Genomic DNA, 11,995 nt, shown 5'->3' on the forward strand with positions numbered 1-11,995 from the left:
TCAACTCCCCCAAGCTTAAACCTTTGCTTGTCCTCAAGCAATTCAGTTGATAAACTGAAAGTGATAAAGAAAAACTTTTACAAACTCTGTTTGCTCTTGTTGTTGTAAATATGTAAAGCCAGCATTCAAGTTTTCAACAAAGATTATGACTAACCACATTCACAATAACTCTTAGGTCTCATGTTTACTCATATCAATGGCATAATCAACTAGCGAGCGATAATAATAAATCTCGGATGACAACACTTTCTCAAAACAATCATAATATGATATAACAAGATGGTATCTCGCTAGCCCTTTCTGAGACCGCAAAACATAAATGCAGAGCACCTTTAAAGATCAAGGACTGACTAGACATTGTAATTCATGGTGAAAGAGATCCAGTCATAGTCATACCCAATATAAATTAATAGTAATGAATGCAAATGACAGCTGCGCTCTCCAGCTAGTGCTTTTTAATAAGAGGGTGATGACTCAACATAAATGTAAATAGATAGGCCCTTCGCAGATGGGAGCAGGGATTTGTAGAGGTGCCAGAGCTCGGTTTTGAAATAGAGATAAATAATATTTTGAGCGACATACTTTCATTGTCAACATAACAACCAAGAGATGGCGATATCTTCCATGCTACACACATTATAGGCGGTTCCCAAATAGAATGGTAAAGTTTATACTCCCCCTGCACCAACAAGCATCAATCCATGACTTGCTCGAAACAACGAGTGTCTCCAACAAGCAACAGACCCAGGGGGAGTTTTGTTTGCAATTATTTTGATTTAGTTTGCATAAAGCATGGGACTGGGCATCCCGGTGACCAGCCATTTTCTCGTGAATGAGGAGCGGAGTCCACTCCTCTTGAGAATAACCCGCCTAACATGGGAGATACGGACAGCCCTAGTTGATACATGAGCTATTCGAGCATACAAAACAGAATGTTTATTTGAAGGTTTAGAGTTTGGCACATACAAATTTACTTGGAACGGCAGGTAGATACCGCATATAGGAAGGTATAGTGGACTCATATGGAATAACTTTGGGGTTGAAGGGATTGGATGCACAAGCAGTATTCCCGCTTAGTACAAGTGAAGGCTAGCAAAAGACTGGGAAGCGACCAACTAGAGAGCGACAACAGTCATGAACATGCATTAAAATTAATAAACATTGAGTGCAAGCATGAGTAGGATATAATCCACCATGAACATAAATATCGTGAAGGCTATGTTGATTTGTTTCAACTACATGTGTGAACATGTGCCAAGTCGAGTCACTTAAATCATTCAAAGGAGGATACCACCCCACTGTACCACATCACAACCATTTTAATAGCATGTTGGCACGCAAGGTAAACCATTATAACTCATAGCTAATCAAGCATGGCATAAGCAACTCTGATCTCTAATTGTCATTGCAAACATGTTTATTCATAATAGGCTGAATTAGGAATGATGAACTCATCATATTTACAAAAACAAGAGAGGTCGAGTTCATACCAGCTTCTCTCATCTCAGTCAGTCCATCAGATATCGTCCTAATTGCCTTTCACTTGCACGACCGAACGATGTGAATAATAATAAGAGTGCACGTGCATTGGACTAAGCTGGAATCTGCGAGCATTCAATAAACAGGAGAAGACAAGGAAATATGGGCTCTTGGTTAAATCAACAATAATGCATATAAGAGCCACTTCAACAATTTAATCATGGTCTTCTCCTACGACCCCCAAAGAAAAGAAATAAAACTATTTACATGGGAAAGCTCCCAACAAGCAAAAGAAGAACAAGAAATCTTTTTGGGTTTTATTTTTAATTATTACTACTACAGGAAGAAAAGTAAACTAGCTAAAAGCTACACTAATTTTTTTGTTTTTTCTTAAGGTTTATTAAACACACAAGAAGAAAGCAGGAAAAAGAAAATAAACTAGCATGGATATTACAGTGAAAGAGTATGAGCACCGACATCTAGCAATGAGTGTGTGAACATAAATGTAATGTCGGTGAAAAATACGTACTCCCCCAAGCTTAGGCTTTTGGCCTAAGTTGGTTTATTGCCAAGGATGGCCTGGCGGATATCTATAGTTGTAGCTGGGGTCGTACTGAGCTGCGGCAGTTATTGCCTCCTGAGCTGCAGCGTGGCGGCGAGCTGCCTCCGCCCTCCTCTCGTACTCATCTGCCTCCTCTCTGGTAATAACATATCTTCCTTTTGCCTGGTAATCAAAGAAGGCAGGAGCAGGGGGAGTAATACGGACAGCACGACGTTTGTCAAAGATTAAGCGATACCGGAGAGGTGATTCATTCCTCTCGATAAACTGGTGGTGGACCATAGCATTATAGTCTAAATAAGTAGGAGGCAACTCAATATCATCCTCACGAATGTCCACACCAAGAAAATCAGCTAAGCGGGTTACATAAATTCCTCCAAAGAAATCTCCATTAAATCTATTATGATGCAACCTACGTGCAACAATGGCTCCCAAGTTATAAGTTTGGTCTCCTAACATAGCACTCCTAAGAATACTGAGATCAGGGACACACATGTGACATGCTTCATCTTTACCATTTATGCACCTACCTATGAAAAGAGCAAAATAATGTATAGCAGGAAAATGAATGCTCCCTATGGTAGCTTGTGCTATATCTCTAGATTCCCCCACAGTTATGCTAGCAAGAAAATTTCTAAATTCAGATTTGCGAGGTTCACTAGCACTACCCCACTGTGGAAGTTTGCAAGCAGCGGTAAAATCCTCTAAGTCCATAGTATAAGATTTTTCATAGAGATCAAACAGGACAGTTGGAGAATTACATGAAGATGAAAATTCAAACCTCCTCACAAAGGAACTAGTGAGATAGTGATACTGGCGGCATTTGTCTGCCTCAAAGCTCACAAGATCAGCGTTACGCAAGTATGTGTTAAATTCTTCTTTGATTCCCGCTCGATCCATAAAATTTTCTGAAGGCCATTCACAAGGCCGCACTGGAGCGTCCCTTGGTGGCTGCTCGTCAGCATCATGCATTGCAAGCCTGGGTCCTTGCTTCCTTGAAGAACCACCTTGGAACATTTTCCTAAGCATATTTCTTCCTCTGAAAAATTTGTGAAATTTTTAGTAACTTCAAATAAAAGTGAACCAAACTCAATAAAATTGATAGCAACTACTCCTACAAGTGCCTAGAGCCTATATCATGCATTACAATTACTTGGGACCATATAAATTTGACATGCAAGCTCAAGAACATGGTCACCTAAGCAGCACAAATTTGCAATGAATAAAGCACTAGAACAAAAACAAATTGGACCAATGGAGTAGTCACATACCAAGGAACAATCCCCCCAAGCAGTTTTGTGAGAGGTGCTTTGAGCAAGGAGATCGAAAATCGCAACAAAATGAGCTAGAACTCGTGCTTCAGCTGGATATTGGTGTTTGTGGGAGGAGGAAGGAGTGTGTGGGTGCAGGAATAAGTGGAGGAGGGGCCACCATGGGCCCATGAGGTAGGGGGCGCGCCCTCCACCCTCGTGGCCAGGTGCTTGCCCCTCCTGCTGTGTTCTCAGTGCCAGATATTCTCAAATATTCCAGAAAAAATCATATTCCATTTTCAGGGCATTTGGAGAACTTTTATTTTCAGGGTATTTTTATATTGCATGGATAAATCAGGAAATAGACAGAAAAATACTATTTTTACTTTATTTCAACTAAATAACAGAAAGTAGAAGGAGGGTACAGAAGGTTGTGCCTTCTAGTTTCATCCATCTCATGCTCATCAAAAGGAATCCACTAACAAGGTTGATCAAGTCTTGTTAACAAACTCATTCCGACTAACATGGAATCGGAGAAATTTCGAATAACACTATGTTACCTCAACGGGGATATGCACATCCCCAATAATAAGAATATCAAATTTCTTCTTGACAGTAGGAAGAGTAAATTCAAAACCTCCAAAAATAATCGATGGAATTTTTCCAATAGAATTTATACTATGAACTTGAGGTTGTTTCCTCGGAAAGTGTACCTTATGCTCATTACTATTAACATGAAAAGTGACTGCCTTTGTTGCAATCAATAACAGCCCCTGCAGTATTCAAAAAGGGTCTTCCAAGAATAATAGACATACTATCATCCTCGGGAATATCAAGAATAACAAAGTCCGTTAAAATAGTAACGTTTGCAACCACAATAGGCACATCCTCACAAATACCGACAGGTATAGCAGTTGATTTATCAGCCATTTGCAAAGATATTTCAGTAGGTGTCAACTTATTCAAATCAAGTCTACGATATAAAGAGAGAGGCATAGCACTAACACCAGCTCCAAGATCACATAAAGCAGTTTTAACATAGTTTCTTTTAATGGAGCATGGTATAGTGGGTACTCATGGATCTCCTAGCTTCTTAGGTATTCCACCCTTAAAAGTATAATTAGCAAGCATGGTGGAAATTTCAGCTTCCGGTATCTTTCTTTTATTTGTAACAATATCTTTCATGTACTTAGCATAAGGATTCATTTTGAGCATATCAGTTAATCGCATACGCAAAAAGATAGGTCTAATCATTTCAGCAAAGCGCTCAAAATCCTCATCATCCTTTTTCTTGGATGGTTTGGGAGGAAAAGGCATGGGTTTCTGAACCCATGGTTCCCTTTCTTTACCGTGCTTCCTAGCAACAAAGTCTCTCTTACCATAACGTTGATTCTTTGATTGTGGGTTATCAAGATCAATAGCAGGTTCAATTTCTACATCATTATCATTACTAGGTTGAGCATCATCATGAACATCATCATTGACATTTTCACTAGGCTCATGTTCATTACCAGATTGTGTTTCAGCATCAGAAATAGATATACCATTTGGATTCTCAGGTGTTTCAGCAACAGGTTCACTAGAAGTATGCAAAGTCCTATCATTTTTCTTTTTCTTCTTTTTAGAAGGACTAGGTGCATCAATATTATTTCTCTGAGAATCTTGTTCAATTCTCCTAGGGTGGCCTTCAGGATACAAAGGTTCCTGAGTCATTCTACCAGTTCTAGTAGCCACTCTAACAGCATAGTCATTCTTCTTACTATTCATTACATTGAGCAAATCATTTTGAGCCTTAACTACTTGTTCTACTTGAGTGGTAACCATAGAAGCATGTTTAGTAATGAGTTTAAGTTCACCTTTAACATTAGCCATGTAATCACCCAAGTGTTCAATCATATAAGCATTTCGTTTTAATTGTCTACCAAAATAAGCATTGAAATCTTCTTGCTTAACCATGCATTGGCTAGCAATTTTAGTAGGAGGGATTTCAGCTTTATCATATCTATAGAGAGAGTTTACCTTTACTACCTGTGTCGGGTTATCAAGACCATGAGTTTCTTCAATAGGTGATGGATTAAGATCATATGCTTCTGCAACACGCGGTAAATTAAGACCGTGTATTTCTTCAATAGGAGGTAAATTCTTAACATCTTCAGCTTTAATACCCTTTTCTTTCATAGATTTCTTTGCCTCTTGCATATCTTCACGACTGCGAAATAGAAGACCTCTCTTATTTGGAGTTGGTTTAGGAATAGGCTCATGAATTGGCTCAGGAAGTGCCCAATTATTCTCATTTGTCAACATATTATTCAATAGAATTTCAGCTTCATCCGGTGTTCTTTCCCTGAAAACAGAACCAGCACAACTATCCGGGTAATCTCTGGAAGCATCGGTTAGTCCATTATAAAAGATATCAAGTATTTCATTTTTCTTAAGAGGATGATCAGGCAAAGCATTAAGTAACTTGAGAAGCCTCCCCCAAGCTTGTGGGAGACTCTCTTCTTCAATTTGCACAAAATTGTATATTTCCCTCAAAGCAGCTTGTTTCTTATGAGCAGGGAAATATTTAGCAGAGAAGTAATAAATCATATCCTGGAGACTACGCACACAACCAGGATCAAGAGAATTAAACCATATCTTAGCATCACCCTTTAATGAGAACAGAAATATTTTAAGGATATAAAGGTAGCGAGGTTTCTCATCATTAGTAAATAGGGTGGCTATATCATTTAATTTAGTAAGATGTGCCACAACAGTTTCAGATTCATAGCCATGAAAAGGATCAGATTCAACCAAAGTAATTATATCAGGATCAACAGAGAATTCATAATCCTTATCGGTAACACAGATAGGTGAAGTAGCGAAAGCAAAGTCAGGTTTCATTCTATCATTAAGAGATTGCTGCTTCCATTTAGCTAATAACCTCTTGAGTTCATATCTATCTTTGCAAGCTAAAATAGCTAAAGAATCTTCTTTATCAAAAACATAACCCTCAGGAATAACAGGCAAGTCTTCATCATCACTTTCATCAATATAATCAGTTTCAATAATTTCTTTCTCTCTAGCCCTAGGAATTTGTTCATCAAGAAATTCACTAAGGGGCACAGTAGTATCAAGCATAGAAGTATTTTCATCATAAGTACATGCATAGCAGAAGTGGCATCATCAATAACATGCGACATATCAGAACGAATAGCAGAAGCAGGTTTAGGTGTCGCAAGCTTACTCAAAACAGAAGGTGAATCAAGTGCAGAGCTAGATGGCAGTTCCTTGCCTCCCCTCGTAGTTGAGGGGTAAATTGTTGTCTTAGCGTCTTTCAAGTTCTTCATAGTGACCAGCAGATATAAATCCCAAGTGACTCAAAGAATAGATCTATGCTCCCCATCAACGGCGCCAGAAAATAGTCTTGATAACCCACAAGTATAGGGGATCGCAACAGTTTTTGAGGGTAGAGTATTCAACCCAAATTTATTGATTCGACACAAGGGGAGCCAAAGAATATTCTCAAGTATTAGCAGTTGAGTTGTCAATTCAACCACACCTAGATAACTTAATATCTGCAGCAAAGTATTTAGTAGCAAGCAAAGTAATATGATAGTAGTGGTAACGGTAACAAAAGTAACGGTAGCAAAAGTCATATTTTTGCTGTTTTGTAGTGATTGTAACAGTAGCAACGGAAAAGTAAATAAGCGAAGAACAATATGTGAAAAGCTCGTAGGCATTGGATCGGTGATGGAGAATTATGCCGGATGCGGTTCATCATGTAACAATCATAACATAGGGTGACACAGAACTAGCTCCAATTCATCAATGTAATGTAGGCATGTATTCCGAATATAGTCATACGTGCTTATGGAAAAGAACTTGCAAGACATCTTTTGTCCTACCCTCCCGTGGCAGCGGGGTCCTAATGGAAACTAAGGGATATTAAGGCCTTCTTTTAATAGAGTACCGGAACAAAGCATTAGCACATAGTGAATACATGAACTCCTCAAACTATGGTCATCACCGGGAGTGGTCCCGATTATTGTCACTTCGGGGTTGCCGGATCATAACACATAGTAGGTGACTATAGACTTGCAACATAGGATCAAGAACTCACATATATTCATGAAAACATAATAGGTTCAGATCTGAAATCATGGCACTCGGTCCCTAGTGACAAGCATTAAGCATAGCAAAGTCATAGCAACATCAATCTCAGAACATAGTGGATACTAGGGATCAAACCCTACCAAAACTAACTCGATTACATGATAGATCTCATCCAACCCATCACCGTCCAGCAAGCCTACGATGGAATTACTCACGCACGGCGGTGAGCATCATGAAATTGGTGATGGAGGATGGTTGATGATGACGATGGCGACGAATCCCCCTCTCCGGAGCCCCGAACGGACTCCAGATCAGCCCTCTCGAGAGGTTTTAGGGCTTGGCGGTGGCTAGGGATGCCAACGGGGCCCCATACCCGCCAAACCCGTGGGGATTTCATCTATTAGGGTGTGGGGATGGGCGAAAAACATCCCCATGGGGATATTTACCAAACTATTTTAATCCCCATAGGGTACAATGGGGATGGGGACGATATCCTATTCCCCAGACCCAATACCCATCGGGGACCCGGTTAGTAACTGTGATACTGCAGTCAACCTTAAAATATTCACAAACAAACTTGCGAAAACAAAAAAAACTTTGAAAAAACCTTAAACCTATCTCACATCCTCACCTCAGCTGCCACCATGACCAAGAAGTCAATACGACCTGGATAGGCATTAGCAGGACAAGGTAAATACCATGTATGTATGTTGATTATAGGGTGTCATATTATGTATATGAGTATTTGTTTATGGGGATGGGGATCCTAATGGGGCCCCGTTCCCCAGTGGGGCATGGGTATGAGGAAATTTCATCCCCAGTCATGTAAACGGGGATGGGGATGGGCTGATAGGGAATAGATGAGGATGGGGATGTTGTAGGTATCCCCATAGGGGAGTGTCCCCGTTGCCAACCCTAGCGGCGGCTCTGTATCGTAAAACGCGATGAATTCTTCTCTCTGATATTTTTCTCCCCGAAAGCAAATATATAGAGTTGGAGTTGAGGTCGGAGGAGCTCCAGGGGGGCCACGAGGTAGGGGCGCGCCCTCCACCCTCGTGGACAGGGTGTGGGCCCCCTGGTCTTCATCTTTTGCAAGGGTTTTTTATTATTTCCAAATAGACGTTCCGTGAAGTTTCAGGTCATTGCGAGAACTTTTGTTTCTACACATACATAACACCATGGAAAGTCTGCTGAAAACAGCGTCAGTCCGGGTTAGTTTCATTCAAATCATGCAAGTTAGAGTCCAAAACAAGGGCAAAAGTGTTTGGAAAAGTAGATACAACGGAGACGTATCATGTTACAAGGTGTGAAGTTGAGTCAGACTCAACGCCCGACCACTGCAGAAGATAGAGAGAAAATGAAAGTCATTTCCTATGCCTTAACCAAAGCTTCTATTATGTATGCTACGCTGTGTACCAGACCTGATGTATGCCTTGCTATAAGTCTAGCAGGGAGGTACCAAAGTAATCCAGGAGTGGATCACTGGACAGCGGTCAAAAACATCTTGAAGTACCCGAAAAGGACTAAGGATATGTTTCTCGTTTGTGGAGGTGACAAAGAGCTCATCGTAAATGGTTACGTCGATGCTAGCTTTGACACTGATCCGGATAACCCTAAGTCACAGAATGGATACGTATTTATATTGGATGGTGGAGCTGTCAGTTGGTCCAGTTCCAGGCAGAGCGTCGTGGCAGGATCTGTTGGAAATATGCCCTAGAGGCAATAATAAAATGGTTATTATTATATTTCCTTGTTCATGATAATTGTCTATTGTTCATGCTATAATTGTGTTATCCGGAAATCGTAATACATGTGTGAATACATAGACCACAACATGTCCCTAGTGAGCCTCTAGTTGACTAGCTCGTTGATCAACAGATAGTCATGGTTTCCTGACTATGGACATTGGATGTCATTGATAACGGGATCACATCATTAGGAGAATGATGTGATGGACAAGACCCAATCCTAAGCATAGCACAAGATCGTGTAGTTCGTTTGCTAGAGCTTTTCCAAATGTCAAGTATCATTTCCTTAGACCATGAGATTGTGCAACTCCCGGATACCATAGGAGTGCTTTGGGTGTGCCAAACGTCACAACGTAACTGGGTGGCTATAAAGGTGCACTACGGGTATCTCCGAAAGTGTCTATTGGGTTGGCACGAATCGAGACTGGGATTTGTCACTCCGTATGACGGAGAGGTATCTCTGGGCCCACTCGGTAATGCATCATCATAATGAGCTCAATGTGACCAAGTGTTTGGTCACGGGATCATGCATTACGGTATGAGTAAAGTGACTTGCCGGTAACGAGATTGAACAAGGTATTGGGATACCGACGATCGAATCTCGGGCAAGTAACGTACCGATTGACAAAGGGAATTGTATACGGGATTGATTGAATCCTCGACATCGTGGTTCATCCGATGAGATCATCGTGGAACATGTGGGAGCCAACATGGGTATCCAGATCCCACTGTTGGTTATTGACCGGAGAGTCGTCTCGGTCATGTCTGCATGTCTCCCGAACCCGTAAGGTCTACACACTTAAGGTTCGGTGACGCTAGAGTTGTAGAGATATTAGTATGCGGTTAACTGAAAGTTGTTTGTTGTCCCGGATGAGATCCCGGACGTCACGAGGAGTTCCGGAATGGTCCGGAGGTAAAGATTTATATATGGGAAGTCCTATTTTGGCCACCGGAAAATGTTCGGGATTTTTTGGTATTGTACCGGGAAGGTTCTAGAAGGTTCCAAAGTGGGGCCCACCTGCATGGGGGGACCCACATGAACGTGGGTAGTGGGGGCAAGGCCCCCCACCCCTGGTCAAGGCATACCAAGATCCCACCTTAGAAGGAATAAGATCATATCCCGAAGGGATAAGATCAAGATCCCTAAAAAAGGGGGATAACAATCGGTGGGGAAGGGAAATGATGGGATTTCTTTCCCCCACCTTTGCCAACACCCCAATGGACTTGGAGGGCAAGAAACCAGTCCCCTCCACCCCTATATATAGTGGGGAGGCGCATGGGAGCAGCACCCAAGCCCCTGGCGCCCCCCTCTCCCTCCCGTGACACCTCTCCCTCTCACTGAGCTTGGCGAAGCCCTGCCGAGATCCCCGCTACTTCCACCACCACGCCGTCGTGCTGCCGGATCTCCATCAACCTCTCCCTCCCCTTGCTGGATCAAGAAGGAGGAGACGTCTTCCCCAACCGTACGTGTGTTGAATGCGGAGGTGCCGTCCGTTCGGCGCTCGGTCATCGGTGATTTGGATCACAACGAGTACGACTCCATCAACCCCGTTCACTTGAACGCTTCCGCTCGCGATCTACAAGGGTATGTAGATGCACTCCTCTCTCTCATTGCTAGATGACTCCATAGATTGATCTCGGTGATGCGTAGAAAATTTTAAATTTCTGCTACGATCCCCAACAGTGGCATCATGAGCTAGGTCTATGCGTAGTTTCTATGCACGAGTAGAACACAAACTTTTTGTGGGCGTAGATGTTGTCAATCTTCTTGCCACTACTAGTCTTATCTTGTTTTGGCGGCATCGTGGGATGAAGCGGCCCGGACCGACCTTACACGTACGCTTACGTGAGACAGGTTCCACCGACTGACATGCACTAGTTGCATAAGGTGGCTAGCGGGTGTCTGTCTCTCCCACTTTCGTCGAATCGGATTTGATGAAAAGGGTCCTTATGAGGGGTAAATAGAAGTTGGCATATCACGTTGTGGTTTTACGTAGGTAAGAAACGTTCTTGCTAGAAACCTATAGAAGCCACGTAAAAACATGCAACAACAATTAGAGGACGTCTAACTTGTTTTTGCAGCATATGCCTTGTGATGTGATATGGCCAAAAGGATGTGATGAATGAAATACATGTGATGTATGAGATTGATCATGTTCTTGTAATAGGAATCACGACTTGCATGTCGATGAGTATGACAACCGGCAGGAGCCATAGGAGTTGTCTTTATTTTTTGTATGACCTGCGTGTCATTGAATAACGCCATGTAAATTACTTTACTTTATTGCTAAACACGTTAGCCATAGAAGGTGAAGTAATCATTGGCGTGACAACTTCATGAAGTCACGATGATGGAGATCATGGTGTCATGTCGGTGACGAAGATGATCATGGCGCCCCGAAGATGGAGATCAAAGGAGCAATATGATACTGGCCATATCATGTCACTATTTGATTGCATGTGATGTTTATCATGTTTTACATCTTATTTGCTTAGAACGACGGTAGCTTAAATAAGATGATCCCTCACAATAATTTCAAGCAAGTGTTCCCCCTAACTGTGCACCGTTGCGAAGGTTTGTTGTTTCGAAGCACCACGTGATGATCGGGTGTGATAGATTCTAACGTTCGAATACAACGGGTGCAAGCCAGATTTACACACGCAATACACTTAGGTTGACTTGACGAGCCTAGCATGTACAGACATGGCCTCGAAACACGGAAGATCAAAAGGTCGAACATGAGTCGTATAGAAGATACGATCAACATGAAGATGTTCACCGATGTTGACTAGTTTGTCTCACGTGATGATCGGACACGGCCTAGTTGACTCGGATCATGTTTCACTTAGATGACTAGAGCGAT

The sequence above is a fragment of the Aegilops tauschii genome, chromosome 3, assembly GCF_002575655.3.
Source record: "Aegilops tauschii subsp. strangulata cultivar AL8/78 chromosome 3, Aet v6.0, whole genome shotgun sequence".
Taxonomy (NCBI): domain Eukaryota; kingdom Viridiplantae; phylum Streptophyta; class Magnoliopsida; order Poales; family Poaceae; genus Aegilops; species Aegilops tauschii.